Below are 24,808 nucleotides of genomic sequence, written 5' to 3' on the forward strand. Positions count from 1 at the left end.
TCTGAAAAATTGTAATCATTGACTGTATAATGATGTTTAATTTAATTATAATGTAAAATAAAGCACTAATAAAATTAATTATACATTAAAAAATGGCAAGGAATGTGATATTCTGACGTGGCTGATTGGTTGTGATATTGTGAGTCACTTAAGAGAGGCACGGGTCATGGGTCACTGCGGTAGATTCGATCAGGTCTGCAGATTCAAGTGCGAGTCGGGGGTCACTTACTGAGTATTCTTCGAAATACTCAAGCCGTGTGTCATATCATTTTTCAGGTAAAGGTAAAGTGCACTTGTATGAATGAAGGCAACATCGGATGTAGACGTTGTAGTACGTGCATAGGGGGCAGCATCGCAAGTAGACGTTGTAACACGTGCATAGAGTAGATTCATATTTAATTTTCTAGTCTTAGGTTAGAATAGGTTGTTTTGCCTTTCATTTATTTTAAATTATTTTGTAATTATTTTTATTTTCTTTAGATTTCGTATTTAAGATGATGACTATGCTTTCGAGAGAAAGAATGCTTTAAATGTTTTCAGACATTATACGGTAGAAGATGTTTTCTTTTAAGAGTTATATTTTTGTATTAGAGATAGCATGAGATGATAATAGCACTCTGACTATGTAGAAATTTATTTTATTTTATTTACTACATAAATTAACGGCCGTAACAAAAACAGTGGCCTACTCTACTCTCCCATACTTCCTAGGTAATTTATTCAAACATTTTTCTTATGAATTAATTTAACATTTTTAAATTAGTAAATAACGTACAATAAAGACACTCAACCAGATTTTCGTGGATGTGATTAGCGGTATACATTCAACCCGATAATCCGACAATTCGAACCAACTCAACCCAAACTATAAAGGTTGGGTTGGGTTGGATTAGCATTTTGATAGAGTTGGGTTCACTTTTCTAAATTCGAACTGAGGTTTGGTTTCAAGTTCGTGGATAAATCCTTTAGGTTGACCCAAGCCAAATAAAAATATTATAAATTATATTAAGAATCTTTTCATATTAATAAGTTTGTCAGTATAGTACCTTGGTCTCCCTAAGAATATCTGTGCCGGTTTGCCAAGAATATATATTTTTATTATTATTATTTTGTTTAATTTCTTTTATATTATTTTATTATTTTTAATTTCTTATTTAGTTTAGTCACACCATATTACAATTAAAATATTTAATAGTATTTTTATTCTTTTTGTTATATACGACCTCTTTAAAATAATCGCTTATATTGTTTATTTAATTTGATAATCTATCTTTACATTTTTCTTACTTTAACCAATTCTCAAGAGCCTATTTCTAATCTTATGACAATGTTGAACTATGTTAATATGTTACAATTTTCGCTTGTTATTTTTTATTGATTCAATTATATATCTATTTGTATTTGTTGGTCAACTTTTAATATATTTTATTTAAGATTCTTGTAATAATTATAAAGGGTGGATAAATAATTTTTTTTTTAATTTTTTTTTTTTGACAACTCAAAAATCCAACCCGGGTTGAGTTGTGAAATTTTTTTAATTGAGTTAGGTTACCGATCCAACGAATTTTGGTAAAAAAAATCTCTCAACTCAACCCAATTAGACCCGTGGATGGGATAAAAGAATGAGTGAGGTGGGCTAACAATAAAGAACCTCGAAGAAAAACAATAGTAGGTAGCACATTGAATCCTTTTATTGTGTATGTGTACATATTTAAGAGCCACACAAACACATAGAGACACCCTTATCCGCAAAACCATAGATCAAACCACGACACAAATTCTTAACTTTTTGTGGAAAAATAGGAAACAAAATGGAGAATTCAACCACAAAGACCAACAAGCTGACTGATGAACCTGATGTTCATTCTCATTCTACTCTCTGTGATTGCATCCTACACTTTTTCATCGCCATTTTGAGGTATTTCGGATTTAATCACCGTGGACGTTACCGACCAACACCCGATGAACCTGTAAGTCGCTCTTTCTCTTACTGTGTTTTCCTTTTTTTTCTCTTAATTTAAAAAATACGACGAGAAAGAAAATGAAGAATTAATATATATATATGTTTGTGTTGGGTTTGATAGGAGGAGGAAAGTGAGTACTTTAGAGGGCATGCTCCTCCTCCACCGCCGTGGAGCACCGGCGGCGGTGGTCAAACCGACTAAGATATTGTAACTAGCATCGCCTCGTTTTAGATCTGTGTAGCAATGTAATATGTATTATAGTGTATGAAGTAGCAAACCAAAATTCCAAGCTTCTCTCTTTCTATAATTTAAAATAATTTATTAATTACTTTTTTTAATTTCAAAATATATATAATAGTGACGCTAGATTGGCACGTCCCCTAATTTAGGGAATGATCATGTACTCTCTCAATTAGTATGAGCCCTTTTGAGAAGCCCGAATCAAAATCACGAGAGCTTATACTCAAAATGGATAATATCATACCAGTGTGGAGAGTCGTGTTTATCTAATCTAGTATTAGAGTCATGCCCTAAACTTAGCCATGTCAATAGAATCCTCAAATGTCGAATAAAGGACTCCAAAAGGAAAAGGAGACGAGTCTCCCGCCGCGAAGGCATAGTAAAAAATGACTATGACTCCAAAAGAAAAAGGAGTTGAGTCTCGATTAAGGGCAGGTGTTGGATGAAAGTACCACATCGGCTAATTTAGGGAATGATCATGGGTTTATAATCAAGAAATACTATCTCCATTAGCGTGAGGCCTTTTGGGGAAACCCAAAGCAAAGCCATGAGAGCATATGCTCAAAGTGGACAATATCATATCATCATGGAGAGTCGTGTTCATCTAATGTGGTATCAGAGTCATACCCTAAACTTAGTCATGTCAAAAGAAAAAAAAAGTTGAGCCTCCTACCTCGAAGGCATAGTAAAAAATGACTTAAGACTCCAAAAGAAAAAGAAGTCGAGCTTATGTTCGAGAGGGAACTTATACTCAAAGTGGACAATATCATATCATTGTATAGAGTCGTGTTCATCTAACCAGTCAAATTACTAAATACACTGTACTATAAATCAAAATATTATTATTATTATTAATTATATTATTTTGTTGTCTCCAAGTCTAAGTGCCACCAGAGACATATTTTGGTCGGTTGGATGGTCTCATCCAAACTCCAATTTCAATGAATATAATTTATATTAAAGTAAACATCATATATATATATATATAGAAATAACATTTATTATTTAAACTCCGTATTTTATGTTTCATTGAGGTTCTGACATCCACTAAAGTTGGTAGGTTAGGTTTTATGAGTCATTTATGATAGACATGCATTATTATTTTTCCATATATACCCCTCCCAAACCCACTCTTCGTCTGTTAGAAAATGGACACCGGTTGCCCTTGGGTGCAAAAGAACTTTCATTTCCCCGAGGCTTGATTTTGGCATGGCCAAACTCATTTTTTTTTTTCTTTACCAAAATTAACTCATTTAATGATTTATAAATGATTCTTTTCACGAAAGTAAGGGAATGAAGTCTGAGTCGAAAGCAATAAAAACCATTTTGATTTCATCCAGAATTAAAATAAAGTAATTTATACGAGAGTAAGAACTCTAACTTTGTACTTAATTCTACATTCCATAAGACCTTCCTTACTATGACTCAAGCGTATTGTCAAAGAATAATCATGAGTTTATAATTTCAAGGAATACTATCTCCATTCGTATGAGATATTTTGAGGGAGTCCCAAGCAAAGTTACGAGAACTTAGACTCAAAGTGCATAATATCATATCGTTGTGATAATCCTATTTATGTAACAGGAACCTCTTGAAGAAAATCTCAAACGAGTTGAAGAATGAAAGTTTAAAGAGAGTTAGGATATAATATCTTATTTAAATTATATTTTAATATCATAATATCTCAATATATATTTTTATTTAATTAATGTAATACAATAAATATTTTTTAAATTTAATATATCTATTATATTAAATATTAATTTGAATCCTTCCCATTAAATATTTTTCTCCCTTTATATTTAATAAATCTGATATATTAAATAGTAATTTGAATGCTAGGATGTTGTTAATGAACACGATCACAAACGTGTCTAGACAGTCCTTAAATACTCGGCTCATTAATTTGATAAACATAGTTAGGGCATTGGTGAGGCCAAACGATATCACTACGAACTCGTGGTGACCGTATCTTGTTCTAAACGCTGTCTTTAGTACGTCTTTTTCTTTAATCTTTATTTGGTGGTAAACGGACTGAAGGTCTATCTTAGAAAATACTGTTGCCTCTCTGAGTTGATCGAATAGGTCTTCTTTTTGAGGCAGAGGGTATTTATTCATTATGATTCTCTTATTTAACTCTCTGTAATTGATACATAGATGCATCAATTCGTCTTTCTTTTTTACTAACAACACCGGCGCACCCTAAGGGAATACGCTAGGTCGAATGAAACCTTTGTCCAGTAGGTCTTGTAACTGCGTCTTGAGTTCTTTCAACTCCGCTGGCGACATACGATAAGGTGCTTTAGAAATAGACCTAGTTCCCTGTTCGAGTTTGATAGTGAAGTTGATCGATCGGGAAAGGGGTATTCCTAGTAGGTCTTCAAAAAATACGTCTGGGAACTCATTTACTATTGGTACGTTATCTAGGGTCTTTTCTTTTCCTCTTACATCTACGACACATGCTAATATAGCCCAACCGCCTTGTTCGACTAACTTCTTTGCTCTCATGATAGAGACTTCCTTTGGAGTAGTCCCGAAACTTGTGTCCTTAAACTTAAAGCTAGGTCCCCCCCCCCCCCCCCCGTGGTGAGAATACCACTTCCTTTTTGCGACAGTCTATACTAGCACGGTTTTTAGTTAGGCAATCCATGCCTAGTATTACGTCGAAGTTGGTCATATTTACTACTATTAGGTCTATGTTTAGGTTTGGTTCGCTACGATTACTTGACGAATCTTAACTCTATCCCTAGCTACTAGGTCTACCCGTGTAGGGGGTGCTTACCAACAATACATGTCTCTAATCCCTCTCGAGGCGAGCTCTCTTCAGCCTCACCTCGTTCTCTTCCTCTAATAGGGTCATCCCTTTCCTCGTCTTACTCTTCTGTGTGGTCTGGTCGACATGGTTCTAGAGACCAAGATAACATCTCTTAAGTCTAAAGCTCATTATTTATGAATATATGCTATATATTACGTATACTAAGTTCACATCATAGTGCCAAAAATAGTTCACTCAGCATGCTACAAACAACATCATAATCTTAATAAGTACATGAAATGTCACAACAATTTCAGTAATATCAACAAAAAAATGCATGTGATTTCGAAAACGTTTCTCTTTTTTTATCTTGTGCAAGGCATACCTGATGGTGACGAGGCATCGATGTTGAGACCATAGAACTTGTCATGCCTACATCGTAGGCTAGTCTACAGAATCTAAAACCTAGAGCTCAGATACCAATTGTAACGACCCTAAATTTCTACTTAGAGTCGTGACTAATGTGTACTACTTAGCTCATATGTGAAAAATACTCTTTAAATCAACGTCATAAAATAACATAAATTTTCAATGAATAAAAAGCATCTTCAACCTTAAAAACTCTGTCATGGTCTACCCTAAGACTAGGAATTTAAACATGCAACTACCCTATGCACGTGCCATGGTCTCTGCTTGCGATGTCGCCGTCATCCGTACATGGGCATCTTCCCTTTACCTGAAAAATGATGTGGCACATGACATGAGTATTTCAAAGAATACTCTATTTCGAAGAATACTCAGTAAGTGAACCCACTGTAGTGGTCATGCTAAATGAAAGCACATGCAAAAATGCTCAAGGGACCTATCTCATCTCATCTCATTCTAAGGGTGGCCTCCAGTCCGGACTACTATGGATGTGTAGTACTTACCTAGACACGACCCACACGTGCAAGTGCGGATTCCCAGGCAGCTCGCACACCACTTGGATCCTCTCCGGTCAAGCTAGCTGTCTGTAGCGACGTCTGGAGGTCAGCAGAAAACCTAGCATCATACTCCCCATGATCACCGTACTTATCATGCTGTGAGCGTCCGCACTCATCATCTCTAGGGAAGTGATAAGGCAACCCTAATCCTCAGCCCAACAATCCAAGCTTTTGTTGAAGTAAGAACCCTTAAATCAAAGAAATAACACCTCCTCATACAAAATTTGGATCAACCAAGAGATAAGGCTAGAATTAGATTACCTCTTACGATTAAAGATCTAGAACAAGATTTCAAAATTAACTCCTCTTTATACAAAATTTGGATCAACCAAGAGATAAGGCTAAAATTAGATTATTAAAGATCTAGAACAAGATATGAAATCTTGTTCTAAATTGAGTCACTTCACAATTGAATTTGATCAAGGCTTGATTGAATGATTCAAATGCAATCTACCACAAAAATGCTTGAAGCTTAGAATAGAGATGATGCTCGGATCTCTAAGGGGAAAGTCTCAACTTGAGAGATCAATTTCATTCATCACAAATCTGCATTTTACATAATAATTTGTGGGTATTTATAGTCTCCCCACAAAATAAGTTAGTGGCCGTGATTTATTCCCGATCTCTTTAAATCTCCACAGCAGACGAAGTCACTCTGACCATTACAAACTTTATGAAATTAAAAATAATAAATAAAGTTTTCTAACAACTCATGAAATGATGCTTGCAACTTCATCCGCTATTTCAACTGTGCAAATATTCACTCCTGAAGCTCCAAATGGTTCTTCTTTAATCGAATCAGCTTGTAACAGATGAAATGATGGTTGAACCGAGCCTATCTAATTTTGTAGATGAAGAATAAATGTTTTGATTTCATCGAGAGTTAAAATAAAGTAATTTATATGAGGGTAAGAACTCTAACTTTGTAGAAATCTATGCTTGCAAGCCTACTTAATATATTCCAACAATGCAGAAGTCTTTCTACATTCCATAAGACCTTCCTTACTATGACTCAAGCATATGGTCAAGGAATAATCATGAGTTTATAATCTCAAGGAATACTAGCTCCATTGGTATGAGACATTTTGAGAAAATCCAAAGCAAAGTCACCAGAATTTATGCTCAAAGTGGATAATATCATACAATTGTGGAGAATCCTATTTATGTAATAGGAATCTCTTGAAGAAAATCTGGAAGGGGTTAGAAGAAAAAAAAGTTTAAAGAGAGGTCCTAAAAATCTTATTTATATGAATATTAGGAGAACCTTTGTCAAATAATTTATTTGAAAATCTATTATATTAGGATATAATATTTTATTTAAATTATATTTTAATATAATAAGATATCTCAATAAATAAATAAATAAATAAATATATATATATATATATATATATATTTAACTAATTTGAATCTATTCAAATTTAAAATATATATTTTTATTTAATTAATGTATTAAATACCATAAATATTTTCTTTTTTAATTTAATATATCTATTATATTAAATATTATTTTGAACCCTTCAAATTAAATATTTTTCTTTCTTTATATTTAATAAATCTGTTATATTAAATAGTAATTTGATTGCTATGATGTCGTCAATGAACACGATCAGAAATGTGTCTAGATAGTTTTTGAATACTCAGTTCATTAATTCCATAAACACAGCTAGGGTATTGGTGAGGCCAAACGACATCACTACGGACTCGTGGAGATCGTATCTTGTCCTAAACGCTGCCTTTGGTAAGTCTTTTTCTATAATCTTTATTTGGTGGTAACCAAACTGAAGGTCTACCTTAGAAAATATTGTTGTCTCTCTGAGTTGATCGAATAGGTCTTCTGTTCGAGGCAGAGGGTATTTGTTCTTTATGGTTATCTTATTTAACTCCTTGTAATCGATACACAGACGCATCGATCCGTCTTTCTTTTTGACTAACAACACCAACACACCCCAAGGAAATACGCTAGGTCGAATGAAATCTTTGTCCAGTAGGTCTTGTAACTACGCCTTGAGTTCTTTCAACTCCGTTAACGACATACGGTAAGGTGCTTTAGAAATAAGCTTAGTTCCCGGTTTGAATTTGATAGCGAAGTTGATCGCTCGGGAAGGGGGTATTCCTGGTAGGTCTTCCAAAAATACGTCTGGGAACTCATTTACTACTAGTACGTTATCTAGGGTCTTTTATTTTCCTCCTACATCTATGACACATGCTAATATAGTCCAACCGCCTTGATGGACTAACTTCTTTGCTTTCATCATATCGGAAAATGTGTCCTTAAACTTAAAGCTAGGTCCCGCCTGTGGAGAGAATACTTTTCCTTTTTGCGACAGTCTATACTAGCATGATTTTTAGCTAGCCAATCCATGCCTAGTATTACGTCGAAGTCGGCCATGTTTACTACTACCAGGTCTACGTTTAGGGTTTGGTTCGCTATGATTACTTGGTCATTCTTAGCTCTATCCCTAGCTACTAGGTCTACCGTTGCAGGGGTGCTTACAAAAAATTAATGCTATAAGGGTTCTAATTCGAACCCTGTCTCTAATCCCTCTCAAAGCGGACTCTCTTCAGCCTCACCTCGTTCTCTTCCTCTAATAGGGTCATCACCTTCCTCGTCTTACTCTTCTGCGTGGTCTGGGCGGCATGGTTCTAGTGACCAAGACAACATCTCTTAAGTCTAAGGCTCATTACTTATGAACATATGCTATAGATTACATATACTAAGTTCACATCATAGTGTAAAAAATAGTTCACTCACAATGTTACAAACAACATCATACTCTTAATAAATACATGAAATGTCAAAATAATTTCAGTAATATCAACAGAAAAATGCATGCGATTTTGAAAACGTTTCTCTTTTCTTATCTTGTGTAAGGCGTACCTGATGGTGACGGGGCTTTGATGTTGAGACCATAGAACGTGCCAAGCCTACATTATAGGCTAGTTTATAGAATCTAAGACCTAGAGCTCTGATACCAACTGTAATGACCCTAAATTTCTACTTACTTAGAGTCGTTACTAATGTCTACTACTTAGCTCATATGCGGAAAATACTCTTCAATCAACATCATAAAAGAGCATGAATTTCCAATGAATAAAAACATCTTCAACTTTAAAAACATTGTCATGGACTTATGTGTTCTAACACATAACACTGAAAACAAATACAAAATAAATGGAATAAAATAAAAGTAAGGTGAAATGCAAGACAACCTATACTAACTTAAGACTAGGAATTTAAACATGCAACTACCCTATGCACGTGTCATGGTCTCTGCCTGCGATATCGTCGTCATTCGTACATGGGTGCCTTGCCTTTACCTAAAAAATGATGTGGCACACAACTTGATATTTCTGAGAATACTCAGTAAGTGAACCCACTATAGGGGTCATGCTAAATGAAACCACATACAAATTTGCTCAAGGGACCTATATCTATCTCATCTCACACTAGGGGTGGCCTCCAGTTCGGACTACTATGGATGTATAGTACTTCCCTACACACGACCCACACGTGCAAGTGTGGATTTTCAGGCGGCTCGCACACCCCCTGAACCCTCTCCGATCAAGCTAGTTGTCTGTAGCGATATCTGGAGGTTAGCTGAACCCTTGACGTCATGCTCCTCATGATCACCGTACTCATCATACTGTGCGCGTCCACACTCATCATTTCTAGGGGAAGTATCTTATACTTATGTTCATACAACATGCATGAGGTCCCTTTAGTTCTCATCTTATCATCTCTTCTGACACAACCCTAATATCATCTCTTTGTTACATTAAGTAACACATGCTCGCTAGATAGTTATTTTAATATCATTTTCATACTCTTAAGGGTAGTGTCCTAAGTCGATCCATCGACATAATGTAATACACTCATCATCATGTAACATGCTTAATATGGAAAACATCAACATATTAAGCTAAACGTCATGCAATCATCATACTCATCATAATGCCATTATGTGCATCAAGCATATCAAGTACGTCATACATCGAAATATATAAATTACATACATCATCATGCATCATTGCTCAAACATCATAACTCATACATCATCATATACTAGTGTACGACATCATACGATACAACTCATACATTGTAAGCACAAATATCGCATGCATCAACGCACATCATCTCAAACAATTCTAAATTGTAACAATAAAATTTCTAGCCTATCTTATAGTAAGGCCACTTACTTGGTTGGCTCTAGCCAGATTTCTCCATAATTAATTAACGTAAGCTCCCGTTCCTCGAAAGCTGTTCCAAAGGTTGTCGGGGTTCGTTTCCTATCACAATGTTCGTTACTTTTCGTTAGTATTTCACAATTTAATTTTAATCCAACTAATAATTATGAAATACGATAGTAAAACGACTTCAATTATCTTAATCGAGGTCGAAAATAGGTTTGAGAGGGTCGAAACAGTAGAAACTAGGTTAAAATTGAAAATTCGAGTCGAATGTGCCGCGGCTTGACACGTGGCAGTACTAGAGTGAGCCACGATAGTGCAGCGATGTCGGGCCGACTGGCTATCGAGCTGGGACTTCGTTCGTTCGGCTTCAGGCTAGACTTGGGTTTCGGGCTGCGTGGGAATTGGGCCTCGATTCTCGAGTTTGTAGGGGGGTTGTAGCCAGGTCGCAGGAGCGAGTCATGGGCTTGCATCGTGGGCCGCTGAAGGTTTGGGCTGAGACTGCGTTACCTACAGGCCTCTGGGCTAGGTCAAGATTGAATAGGTTGCGGTCTTTCGGGTCATAGATGGTTCGACCCAGATCCGAAGAATCCTATCTTTTTCATCTTCCCGTGACGTTTTCCAACGTCTTTTCTCTCATTTTTTTCTACTCCTCTTTTCTCCTACTAAGTTTCGTGTTATTAGACATCCGTGGAGATTGATAAGAGATTCTCCAAAAATCCGATTTTTGGGTTCCTTCTCCGACGTTGGCGATGACGACGACTACGCGACATCAATTTGCTTTGGGGCGGACGTACGAAGGTCAGTGATCACTTTCACTGAGTTGGTGGGTCGATTTAGACGTCGGGGTTGAGGGTCCGAGGCTCGCCGGAGTTTGAATTTCTTTTTCTCTCTCTCTCGGTATTCCATTCCTTTCTTTTTGTTTTTCTCTTTTTTCCGGTGTCTTTGATCATGGGGAGCGTCCCAACAATCCACACAATCCGTGGTTGTGTGGAGTTTGAAAATTTCAATCAATCTGAACGCTCTAAAATAAATATATTCTAACTCTCTACTGAATATATCTAATATATTAAATATTAAATTAAACATTTCAAAATTTTCTTTCACCTAAATTTATATAGATTATAACCTCTAATAATATAAAATTAATTAATTAAAATTTTTAATTACTCAATTTTCATTCATTTTATATCGGTCATTCCATTAAAGAACTATAGTTGAACTCTTAGGTACGACAAGACAAGTTGTGTCTATTGATATAATTATTACAAACAACTCAATCTTTCACGTGTTGTTTGTAATTACAATTCGATCAAAAGTCTGTTTTGCTTCTATAATTACATCTTTCACCTCAAGTATCATTCATTATCTACGGAACAATTTATTTATGATCCAATCATAAACCAAGTTCCTTTCGGACCAATGAGACTAGTACATGTAAAAAAAAGAAAAATAAATAAAAATAATAATAGTAATAATAATGAACATTACCCATTCCCAAACTTCTGTCGGTAGCCTCCCACGACCCCTTCTCCCCAAGTATTCCTCCCCTAACCAACCTGTCACCCAAAACTCCAATCTCTCACGAAATAACTCTCTCCAGATTTACTGTAAAAAGTTCGTAGCTATGTAGAAATTCTTCCCGAGTTTGGTGAAGGAAGGATTGTTTTCAAGAAGAGGTTGTCACAATAAGTCGATTCTCCAAACTTTTTTTTTTATTTTGTTTTATCAAGTTGCACTAACGTAAAGAAATTTGAATTATGTGATCCGAGCAGCTATGTAATATTGACATATTTATTTAAGTTAAATTAAGTCAGGAATTAGAATCATGGAAGGAATTAGGTGAATGTCTTTGATAGGGTAAAGCACCTCGATATAAGTGGAAAAAAATTCGAGGGATGAAGGCAAGCTGATTCGGAATTGGATTGAAACTTTGGCTAACGCTAACCATGTAAGTGACCTTATTATCGGTTTGGTTAGAAGTTGTATTATATATAATGATGACACATGCCCAGTGGCTTCACATGTGTCATATGTCTGTTATACATGACGTAATTATAATATGATATGCCTATGATAGGATACGTTTATGATATGATATATGTAATAACCCAAAACTTTGAAATAAAAAAAAAAAAAAAAAATTGGATTGTCACACATTGCTTAAAGCTAATTAGTGGGGGAGGGGGGTTGACCAACACTATAAAAGGGAGGTCCCTCGCTTCAATGTAGCATCTCACTTGAATAGTTCAAGTCAGTTGGATAATACACTTTCTTATGGTTCAAGGCCAGCATTTTGGTTGATACGACTTGAGTCTGATACGTTCGGACTATTTTCTCTTAATTTCAATTCTTAGGAAGTATTTAAGGTTAGTACTTCAATTTTTGGAGTAAGTTTAAATTATTTTATGCAAAATTAGGCTTAGCTCGTTTAAATTATTAGGAGTAAGATAAATTATTTTATGCAAAACTAGGAGAGCCAACTCACATAGTAGAATTCTAATTTATGACGTTGAACTTCTTCGACAGAATTAATTTTTAAAGACAAGCGTTAAGCTAGCATTAAGGGGTCATAGTAGGTTCGGTCTAGGGCAACCAAGTAAGTGTGATATGAACCAAGAGACATCAATTATACCATATACTTCAATGAAGATGTGAAGAAACTTTTGTTGAAATTATCTAAATATATTTCAATCCATCCCACATCGAAGAAGTATAAAATTTCATTGTTAATATAGGTTAATTGCATTTCCATTTAGTAGCATGTAGGTTAGTATATGAAATCTCATTTTGTATTGTTTTTCGTTTCATTTCTATTTGTATTAATTTTATACCAAAGTATTAAATGAAGTATGCAATATTAAGGTTGATTTTATTATAAAGTTTTAATAAAGTTAATTCCACATTAAATGTTCGTCATAGATGTAAGGTCGACCTTAGGTTAAGTAGAAAATTTAGGGTCGTTACCGTTAGTATCAAAGTTCTAGGTTACAGATCTTGAGGATTTGTTTGACCAACATAGGGAAGCGTGGTCGTAATGCCCTAAGTTGTAAAAACGGAACACTCGTCGGCCTTAATTACTAGGGAGTTATAACACAAATTACTAGCCTCACAATACAACCCATACTTTGACAAAACCTTGTGACTCTCAAGAAGAGGACTCTAGCCTAAAAAAGATATTGAGTCAGCCAACACCGAATCTAGTGGAAAGTTTTTCCAAGCCATCAGATGGTGGACTACTAGGTGAAGGACGACTATGTATACTAGCAGTGGAAGCATTATGAAATGAAATACTAATTGAAGCACACTATTCACCATTCTCTATACATCTAATGGTACCAAAATGTACCAAGACCTGAAACAACACTTTTGGAGACGAATTTTGAAAAAGGACATAGAGGAATTCGTAAGTAAACGTCTAGTGTGTCAACAGGTAAAAGCTCATATAAAGTGAATCGATCTGGTAGCATATAAATTAAGTCCTTGCTATGCAGATGTAAGGTGTAGGAACCTAGAATTTAAGGTAGGAGACATGATATTCTTGAGAGTGGCTCCTATAGAAGGTGTCCTGAGGTTTCGGCATAAAGGCAAGCTAAGTCCTGGCTCATCTAGCCTTTCAAAATCTTAAAACGAATCGGTTTGGTAGCATATAAGTTGGCACTACCACTCTCCTTCTCAAGCATACACGATGTATTCCATGTGTCCATACTTAAATATCATAACGGACCTCGCTTCATACCCTTAATAATGCTGTTATTCATTCGGAGACAATTTTGGGAAGAGAGAGAAAGTCATCAGAAAATCAGGAGGAATTCGAGTGAAGAAGACCATCTCTTGGGTCGGATCTAAATCAGATACCCAACTGCTTATCCAATACACAACCTCTCAATCCATGACAAAAGATCAAGCCACAGCCCAACACCACAACCCAAACAGCTCTGCGACCTAGACAAGCACCCTCAGCCACAACCCGCAACTTAGATCTGCAACCTAAGATCCACCTTCAACCAATCGTCACAGTCGAAACTTGCAGCGGCAAAACCTGAGGCCTATAAACTCAGCTCAACCTCACAACTATCGACTTGCGCGGCTGCAACAACAACCTGATGACTCGTGCCTCAACTCGACTTTGACTTTCACAGTTAGCGCCTCATTGTGCCTCGTGTTGTGCATGCAGCCAGAAACTCCTTCGCGGCTCAGTCGACCCGGCTTTGACTCGACTCTGCGGCTTAAAATTTTGCTCCTTAGCTCGAAAATGTGTAATTTGCCCAAATTCCACCTTTTTGACCATTCCGAAGCATAAATTGATGTTATTGAAGGAAATTAAGGTCAGTGTAAGGTCCAATTTCTCAATTTAAGTTAAATTGAGTTATTAACGAAACAAGATGGACATTCTAATCTAAAACGAACATCGATGATACTTGGGGCAATTTCGAGTGACGAAAGGCAAAAGTACTCAAATTTAGGGAAACATTGGGTAAGGCCAAACCAGTAGATTGCCTTCCTATCGGTCTAGTTATAAATTATATGGTGTATGATGGTAGGTGCCCGTGACTTCACACATGTCATATGTTCGCATGTTTGAATTGTCATAAAATGATGTATATACGATATGATATGTGAATGTTATACTATATGCAATGAAATGATATGTTTAAAGATGACGTGTTAAAATGTGATATGCTTGGCGACATGCTCATGATGTGACATGTGAACATTATGACATATGATATGATATGATATCTGCGTAACACATGATAAGTTTATGATATGACATATGCTCGACATGAATAATATACGATATGATGGACATGCAATATGATGGTTCGACATATGCACAACCCTGATATACGGATGGAAAAATGATATGATATGAAGGAAAACGCTAGAGGGGTTGTTATAAATGATAATGAAAGAAAAAATGATGGAACCTCATGCATCATTGTGTGTTCATGCATTGGGGGATATCCCTTTTTCTTTTACAATGGTACAGACGCATACACTACAAGGCATGAAAAATGATCATTATATTTATTGTAATGTTGGGACGGTCGCTATTCCAAACGGTTGTTCGACATCAATAGCTCCTAGAGAATGCTCACCTGATTAAAAAGGGGCCCATGAGGTGCGTAAACCAACTGGTGGGTCCATACTCACACGTGTGAACTGTGCGTAGAACATTAAATACACATCCAATTAACCCTTTTGGAATAGCCACCTAAGGAATATAGACTGATATGATAGGTCAACCTCATGATTGTATGTGCTTGCATATAACCCTAGCAGGGTCACTTAATGAATATTTCTTAAAATACTCAATCCAAGTTCTACTCTTATTTTCGAGTTAAATACAAAGATTCCATGTACAGGTGACAATGACATCGCAACTCAAGAGACCATGACATATAGCTTAATAGAAGGCATTTCTACTCTATTTTATTTCAATTCTGCTATTTTATATAAATACCTTCTAGAAAACAAGTAAGTCCATAGTTATGTTTTATGACAATGTTTTGGACGAAGTATATACGCATAAAATGTCTATAAAACATATACAGTAGCGACTTTAGATTAAGTAGATATCTAGGATCGTTACAATTATTGTGTATTTATTTTTTATTATTAACAAATTTTTAATTTGCAAGCATTAAATTATCTTCAATATTTAAATTAAGTAAATATTTATTAGTACAGAGTACGCATTTCACTCCAAACATTATTCAACTAAGAGTATTAAAATAGGTCTTTATAAATAGAAGTGTGACACGTGAGTAAAATATGGGTACATTAATGAACCAAAACTACATATAATGAGAGCGATTTTAAGAATATGATGGTTAAGAAGACCTTAAAAAAATTGAAAGTCACTATTTATAACAATAAGCTGCAACTTCCTTTTCAATGGCTCAATCCTAGAAATTCCATAGTTAAGCGTGTTTTCTTAGAGAAATTTTCTAGGATGCATGTGAGTGAGGATAAAGCATCCTAGAAGGACTCGTATTAGTTTGTGTGGATAGTCTTCACTTTTAGAAACAAAGAATAAGTAACGTGACATTGTCGAAGGGAAACGTCGGTAAATCAGGTGTCGAATTTGAATTTCGAATCCTTATCTAATTTTAGGGTACAACCAAAAGGATTTTGGAGAAGGATTGAGAATGAAAATATAAGCAAAAAGGATGAAAATGTCATTTTTCCAATTTCTAAGGAACTTTCCCGATTTTTAATTCCTTATTTAGAGGGAATTTTGAGATGGTTAAGAAGAAAAAAAATTGACCAACGAGGGAAGAAGAATGTTTAGGAAAATTATGAATTTTTTGGAAAAAAAAAATATATATATATTTTAAAAGTTTCAAATTACCAAATTACCCCTGAAGATATAGATAATTACGAAAATGATATTGTCAAGTATGTAACTATTATGTAGACCTTAATTCATGCCAATAATAACCCTTTCTAGTTTCAAATTCTCTCCATTTTTTTAATTAAAAATATAAAGATTTTACCCAAATATAAAATTTAAAAATTAAATAAATTTCCAATCGATATTTTTCATGTATTTTTCTTCTAAAATGATTAAAAAAAGTACATTTATTTATGGTTTGGAAAAGTATAAAACAAAAATTGTTTTTTATTTCCAAAATTTCTATTCAAAGTTGTGAACCATTTCTAGAAATGAGTAACGAGAAACCAAAACAGTCATATAAACACAATGGTTTCACAAAAGTTTAAAAACTAATGAACACGACCAAACATACCCTATAATAATTAAGATTATCAATAAATCTTGTAATAATATAAGTTTCAATTTTTATTCTCTATTTTAACGTGAATTTAACTTCTCTTTAGAATGCGATATAATGACACCACAAGACAAGATTTCATGTCATTTTTAAAAAAAACCTAAGACATAAATATAACAAAACACACTTAATTCTGGAAGCGTATAAAATACTCTTTGACCGATTTAAAGAAAGCATAAAAAGAATTTATTCTCTCGTCCTATCTTTAAAACCATATACTAAAGTTTAAGGTTTTTATTTCCCTTTTACATTTCTATTTTTATTCCCATCTTTCGCTCCTTTGGTCTAAATTAACCCTTAAATGACAATACTAAAGTTGTAGTTAGTATATTATGATACTAGCTTGTAAATTACTTTAAATAGGGTGAAGAAAGCATCATAATAGCTTATTCTTGTGTCCATATTCAACCCTTATTGGATATGTGTTGACAATTTGTTAGTACAATGGATAGGTTAGACATTTATAGTCCTACATTTTGGATTAGACACCTATAATCTGTGTAAGAGAAAAAAATAATAATAATAAAATAATAATAATAATAATAGTTATTAGAAAAAATAGTTAGTATAGTAACTATGTCTTCTAGAAAAAAAAAACCGAAGTAATAATAGAAAAGGAGATATTTAATAAAATATAGAGAATTGAACTTGAAATTGATATATTGGGTTCACATAGGTTGACTTAGATGCAAAAGACAAATCGAATTTTTATTAAGTACAAATTGGTGGCACCAGCCTAAGTTACTTAAGTAGGTGACCTTACTATCGGCATGATTATATTTGATGTTGACACGTACCCTGTGGTTCTACATGTTTCATATATATTGGTATGTGTGAATTGTTTGTGAATTGATATGCTTATGATATGTTATGTATATGTTATGATATGTGAATTGTATGATAATACTTACGGTACGATGTGTTTGATGATATGTTTGAGATAGGATATGAGAAGGATAAACTAAACGTAATGTAACGATAGGAGTAAGATATGCTCATGAAACATTAAGGTTAGGTTACGTATCGAAGTGCTATGGATATGAGAGATTGATAAAAATGATATGGTCACGATCGATTGATAAAAGAATACGATTAGGTTATGGGTAGAAAGGGATAGGATTATGATAGATTGATAGAGCGATAGCGTTACGATACGTTCCTGTAACGATATGATTGTGATATGTATAAGAACGTTAGAGCTATGATAAGTTAGGAAACGATATGACCCCGAAGTGTTTATATATGATATGATTAGGATACGACATGCGAATGACGAACATATATATGTTGTCATATGATATGAAAATGATATGAAATATGTTATGGTACGAAATATGTGATAAATTGACATGTTTATGATATGATATATGATGAAATGTTATGTTAAAGCATGAAATGTTATGTTATGTCTCCTAAATTGTGTGTATACAACATGATATGAATGACATAAAATCACGAAAAATGACATGAAATATAACCCCGTTGGAATTATGTATGATACGAGAAATGAAAAATGAGAAATGATACGATATGAATGAAAAACGATAGCGGAATTATATTTAATAATGTTGAAAACAGAAAAATATTGGGACCTCATGCTTTATGTGTGCTCATGCATGGGGGATACCCCTATTCCATCACGAGGGTAAGGACGTGTACACCACTAGGCAGGTGAAGTATCATTATGTTTTACATAATGCTACTGTGACGGTTACTAATTCTAATGGGTGTCCGGCATAAGGAGCTACCAGAGCAGGCTCGATCAAGAAGAAAAGGGGCCCAGCAGTGTGCGAACTATCTGGTGAGTCGATTCTCACACGCCTGGGTTGTATGTAGAGTATATGGTACACATCCAAGCTGTCCATTAGGAAGTGTCGTATAAAAAGAGGCTGATTTGATAGGTCCCATAATTGCATTCACATATTTTTGCATGTACACGCAATAGTGGGTCACTTACTAAGTATTTCTTAAAATACTCCAGCCACATGCTAACTCTATTTTAGGTTAATGCAAGGCATTCTGTACGGCTGACAACCACGTCGCAACTCGAGACCATGACACATGCATAGGGTAGTCGTATTATTTTCTTTGACTTACGCTAGAATAGGATATTTTAATTTAAACGTTTATTTATTTTATTTTGTCTTTTGTTGTGTCATTTTTAAGAGTGTTTTCAAAACACACAAGTCCATGACTGTGTTTTAAGATGGAGGTGACGTTTTATGAAAGTTTAAATGAAATATTTTCGTTTTCAGTGTTCATGATATGTATACAGTGGCGACCTTAAATTAAGTAAAAAATTTCGGGTTGTTACATTTTGAGATTGAAACATACAATAAATTTTTTTTAGTTATAGAAATATATAAACATATTTTGTTTTGAATTTTTTTTATTATAAGAAAATGACATGTTACTATATTCTATGGTATCATATTTATTGACACTAATCATCGTTGATAGTTGGGACTTCGATTTCTCTTAGTAGGAAGCTTGTAGCTTAGAATTACTTAGATAGAGAATGTGTTTTAATTAAAATTCACTCGAGAGAGAATAATCAATATCGTACCATGAAAGAATAATTTTTTTTTTTTTTTAATCTTTTAAAACATGGGAGGAATCACATTTTATTGACTCTGTTTTTTTTATTGTTAATTTATAAAGACAGAAATCTTATATATTTTTAGATATAATTTAAGATTAGTGGTTCAACTGAACTTAATTCAAATTTCTACGGTATTCAATTATTGATATGTAAGAAGAATACATGTACAAATTGTTTGTGCTATTGACAATACACTAGTCGCATTTTTTTACTAATACAAAACAACCATTATTCAAACTAAAGAATTTGATTCGACGCTATCTCTTAGTAGAGGAATGCTCAATTAGTCATTATTGTAAGATTCGGTTATATCAATTTAAAGAGCGTTCAACCACAAGTATAAATATCGAACTTCAAAGTATTCATGAATAAGCAAGTCTGTTGAAACTATCTATCAAAGGTATTCTAAAATGAGTGGTGGCCAATTGCATTCAAATCTAGTTCCAATTAACTATGTCAATGATGAAGAAGTTCAAAGTGTAACGACTCTAAATTTCCACATACTCAGATTCGCTACTAACGTCTCATGCTCATCTATAATGCGGAAATATAACTCTTACATGAACGTAATTGATAACGTAAATTAAAAAAAAAAAACGTTTAAAACAACTTCTTCTCTGAAAAACACGGCCATGGTCTTACGTGTTTAAATATGAAATACTGAAATTTAGAGAAAACAAAAACAAATACAAAATAATTTAAAACAATGAAATGCAAAACAACTTATTCTAACTTAAGACTAGAAATTTAAATATGAATCTACCCTATGCACGTGCCACAGTCTCTGCTCGCGATGTCGCCGTCCTCCGTACAAGTGTCTACCCTATGCACGTGCCACAGTCTCTGCTCGCGATGCCGCCGTCCTCCGTACAAGTGCGCCTTGCCTTTACTTGAAAAATGATGTGGCACATGGCCTGAGTATTTCAAAGAATACTCAGTAAGTGGCCCCGCTATAGGGGCCATGCAAATGCAAACACATGCAATCATGATTTAGGGACCTATCTCTAATCATCTTAGGAGTGGCCTCCAGTCTCGGACAAATTGGATGTGTAGTACTTCGCTACACACGACTCACACGTGCGAGTGTGAGTCCCCAGGGCGCTCACACACCCCCTGGACCCTCTGGTCAAGCTAATCTGTAGCGACGTCCGGAGGTCAGCGAAACCCCATAGTGTCATGCGCCTCATGAACACCCTCATCTGTGTGCTTTCGCACCTGTGCGCATTCGCGCTCATCATAAGGTGCGCGTCCGCACTCACCATCTCTAGGGGAAGTAGCCCTATGCTTATGAACATACAAAATGCATGAGGTCCCTCTAAATCCATGGTAATGTCTCTTCTGACACAACCCTCTAGTCTCATCTCTTTGTTACTCTAGGTAACTCATACTCGTGGATATTTATATTAATATCATTTTCATACTCTTAGGGTTGTGTCCTACGTCGATCTAACGACATGATGCAATATGGCACTCATCATCATCTAGCATCCTCAATATGGAAAACATCATCATATTAAGGTAAAAATCATGCAATCATCATGCAATCATCATGCTCATCATATTGCCACAACGTACGTCAAACATATCAAGCGTCACTCAACAAAATATGTATATACTGCACATATCATCAAGCATCATAATCCACACATCATCATAACTCATACAATTATTTAGTCTATCCTATAGTAAGGCTACTTACCTGGTTAGCTTATACGGGTGTCACCAATTTATCCTTAATGAAAGTTCGATTTTTCCCTTTGCATCCAAGCCAACCTATATGAATCCATGGCATCAATTTCTTGTTCAATTCTCTAACTCTTACAATGGTTCATGTGCTAAACTTCATGCCAGCATTAAAGACTTTGCATGGATAAAGTCTTGGAACGTTATAATCGATTCTTACTCTAACTCTTCCCTTCTATTTTTGTCTCTCTGTAATTTTTTTTTCTTTTGATTTTGTATTTTGGCTTCTCTGTATTTTCACTGTATTTTCACTTTTATTTCTATCCTACTCTCCTTATTATTTTTTTTTTCATCTGTACTCTCTCTTTTAGTTCTGTCTCTACATTTCTTCCTATCTCTCTTTCCTTTTGATTTTGTTTTTTTTTTCTCGGTAGGTCTTCTATGTACTCTCTCTTTTAGTTCTGTCTCTACATTTCTTCCTATCTCTCTTTCCTTTTGATTTTGTTTTTTTTTTCTCGGTAGGTCTTCTATGTACTCTCTCTTTTAGTTCTGTCTTTGCATTTCTTCCCTATCTCTCTTTCCTTTTGATTTTGTTTTTTTTTTCTCGGTAGGTCTTCTATGTACTCTCTCTTTTAGTTCTGTCTTTGCATTTCTTCCTGTCTCTCTTTCCTTTTGATTTTGTTTTTTTTTCTCCGTAGGTCTTCTCTGTACTCTCTTTTAGTTCTGTCTCTGCATTTCTTCCCGTCTCTCTTTCCTTTTGATTTTGTTTACCGTATTTAGCCTCCTATCTATATATATAATTTTTTTTTTTTTTTTTTTTTTTTTTTTTTTTTTTTTTTTTTTGTCTTTTCTTCCTGATTTTGTTAACAATATTCTGGCCTCTCTCAGTCTATATGTGTATTTTTCCTCCATTCTAATTAATTTTCTTTCCAAATCTTTCCTTTCTCTAATTTTCCATTTTTTTTCTTTCTTCTAATTCTGTTATCATTCAAATTCACAGATATCATGTATAAATTCTTCTTTCCAAATCTTTCCTTTCTTATTTACTTGTTAATTTTTTTTTTAAACCGAATCTTTTCTTTCCTCTCTATTCTGTATTTACTTCTTATCTTCCATCTTTTTCTCTATTTTTTTTATTCTATTGACTGATATATTATCCTCAGGTAATTTTCTATAACTTGATAACCAAAATCTAAATAGATGCACACAGAAAAAAGATTTGGTTCTGAATAATTAAACAAATGAAAAGGAAATCGATAGGATAAATGAAAAAGAGATCTGAAATATGACTTATGCAAGATCTCTCTCCAATAATTAAATCTCTGGCTTACCGTTGTAAGACTGGTTGTTGGTATTTTTTTTTTTTTTGATTGTACCACCAATGAATCCTGTATTCTGATTTGGGATTTTGACTGATGAGTTGGTTGAAGAGAGATAGTTGGGAGAGTGAGGGGTTAGGTGGAGAGTAGTTTAGGGAAAATATTATTTTAATTATTTTATTATTATTATTATTATTATTATTATTATTATTATTATTATTTTATTTGGGTCGTTACACAAAGAGTTGGAAGGTTTGCAGTGGAAGCGTTTAACGAGGGTGGTGGACATCGTTTAATTTACAAGAGTGTGGTGAATAGTCTGTCTTGTCTCGTTAATGCGGGTAGAATCAAATATTTTTTTATTGTGATAGAAGCTAAAAATGAGGATTGTATTCCTTGGTCATATATTGCAGAGGTGCATGCATGTGTGTCTAAGCATAAAATGTACAATCTCCTATACTTTGAAGATGTACTCAAGGATTGCAGCAAGCATTAGACTCCTCTCCCTCCTTACCCGAAGCCCTCTCTCTCTCTCTATACATAAGAGAGCGTTACTGTCACTTAACTACGAAAATGGCATAGGCCACAATAAAATAATCACATAGTTATCTATCTATCTATATCTATATATATATATATATATCTCCATATCTATATATATCTATATCTATATCTATCTATATATATATATATATATATATATATTATCTCTTTTTCTTTCTTTTTGTAATAGTTGAAAAATAATAATAATAATAGAAAAAAAAATGAAAGATTACGTTTCTTTCAAAAGAAAAAAAAACAACCATTTCCTACCTCTCTCCAATTATCTCTCCTCTCCTCTCATCTCCAAATAAAAAAAAAAAAAAATAAATAAAAGAAAAATAAAAGAAAAAAGAAAGAAAGAATATATATATATATATATATATGTATATATGTATATGTATATGTATATATGTATATGTATATGTATGTATATGTGTATATATGTAAAATTTGAGAAAAACTAAAATGATAAATGTTGATAGAGATTTTGCTATATTATTACGGTAAATTATATCTCAGATCTTCTTTCTTTAGAATAGATTAAAAGAAAATTGATATAATTTATTCAACGGCTTTATATGTGTGTATATATGTAAGATTTACGGTAAATGTTGATAGAGATTTTTTTTTTTTAATTGATATATAATTTTTTTTTTTTTTTTTTTTTTTTTTTTTTTTTTGTTGTTGTAGTAAAAAGAGACTTGAACTTGGTATCATTAAAAACATGCCTTCAAAATTTATATAATTCAAGATATATTAGAACAAATAATACCAAGTTCAAGTCTCTTTTTACAAAAAAAAAAAAAAAAAAAAAAAAATTGTTCATTCAACTGCTTGGTGAAAATATTGTTTAATTGATTATTAGAGCTTACAAAATCAAGGATAATATGTCGATTTTGCACATGCTCTCTAATGAAATGATGCTAATGTCAATAGGTTTAGTTGTATAATTTGAATAGGATTTTTGGTTAAATTAATAACACTAGTGTCATCACAAAATATAGGCACACTATCAAATTTTAATCCAAAATCACAATAGGATTTTTTTTGTTAAATAATAGCACTAGTGTCAGACACATTATTAAATTTTAATCCAAAATTATAAAGAATTTGTTTAAATTTGAGCACAAGAACTAACAGCCGCAATATACTCTGCTTCCGTAGTAGACAAGGCAACCAAATTTTGATTTTTACTAAGTCAAGAAACTAATGAACAACTAAGAAATTGACAAGTTTCACTAGTACTTTTCCGATCAAGTATACTTCGAGCAAAATCCACATAAAAATATCCTACCTGATAAGGCAACCACAATCCTCAGCTCAACGATCTAAACTTTTATTGAAGCAAGAAGTCTTGAATAAAAAAAATTAACACCGCCTTATACAAAATTCGGATCAACCAAGAGATAAGATAAAATTAGATCGCCTCTTACGATCAACGATCTAAAAGCATGATTTGGAACCTTGTTTTAAATTGAGTCACTCCACAGTCGAACTTGATCAAGGTTTGATTTTATGGGTCAGATGCAATCTACCACAAGAATTTTTTGAAGCTTAGAAATGACAAAGATGATGCTATGATTTTTAAAGGTGAAAGTCTCCATTGAGATCTCAATTTCATTCATAATTTGATTTTTACATAATAATTTGTGGGTAGTCTCCCCACAAAGAAACTTTCAATCGTTCAAATGAAGTTAGTGACCATAATGTAATCCCGATCTCCTTAAA

The 24,808-nt window shown here is 33.8% G+C and overlaps 1 long non-coding RNA gene across 1 annotated transcript; it reads left to right on the forward strand.

Moving 5' to 3' along the window:
- Positions 1–1,528: 1,528 nt before the first annotated feature.
- Positions 1,529–2,292, forward strand: LOC147792338 (uncharacterized). The gene is made up of 2 exons (XR_015421517.1): positions 1,529–1,970; positions 2,085–2,292. It is a non-coding gene; the product is annotated as an uncharacterized LOC147792338 (long non-coding RNA).
- Positions 2,293–24,808: the final 22,516 nt, after the last annotated feature.

Source organism: Cucurbita pepo, chromosome 6 (assembly GCF_057944985.1).
Source record: "Cucurbita pepo subsp. pepo isolate OVF chromosome 6, ASM5794498v1, whole genome shotgun sequence".
NCBI classification, from domain to species: Eukaryota; Viridiplantae; Streptophyta; class Magnoliopsida; order Cucurbitales; family Cucurbitaceae; genus Cucurbita; species Cucurbita pepo.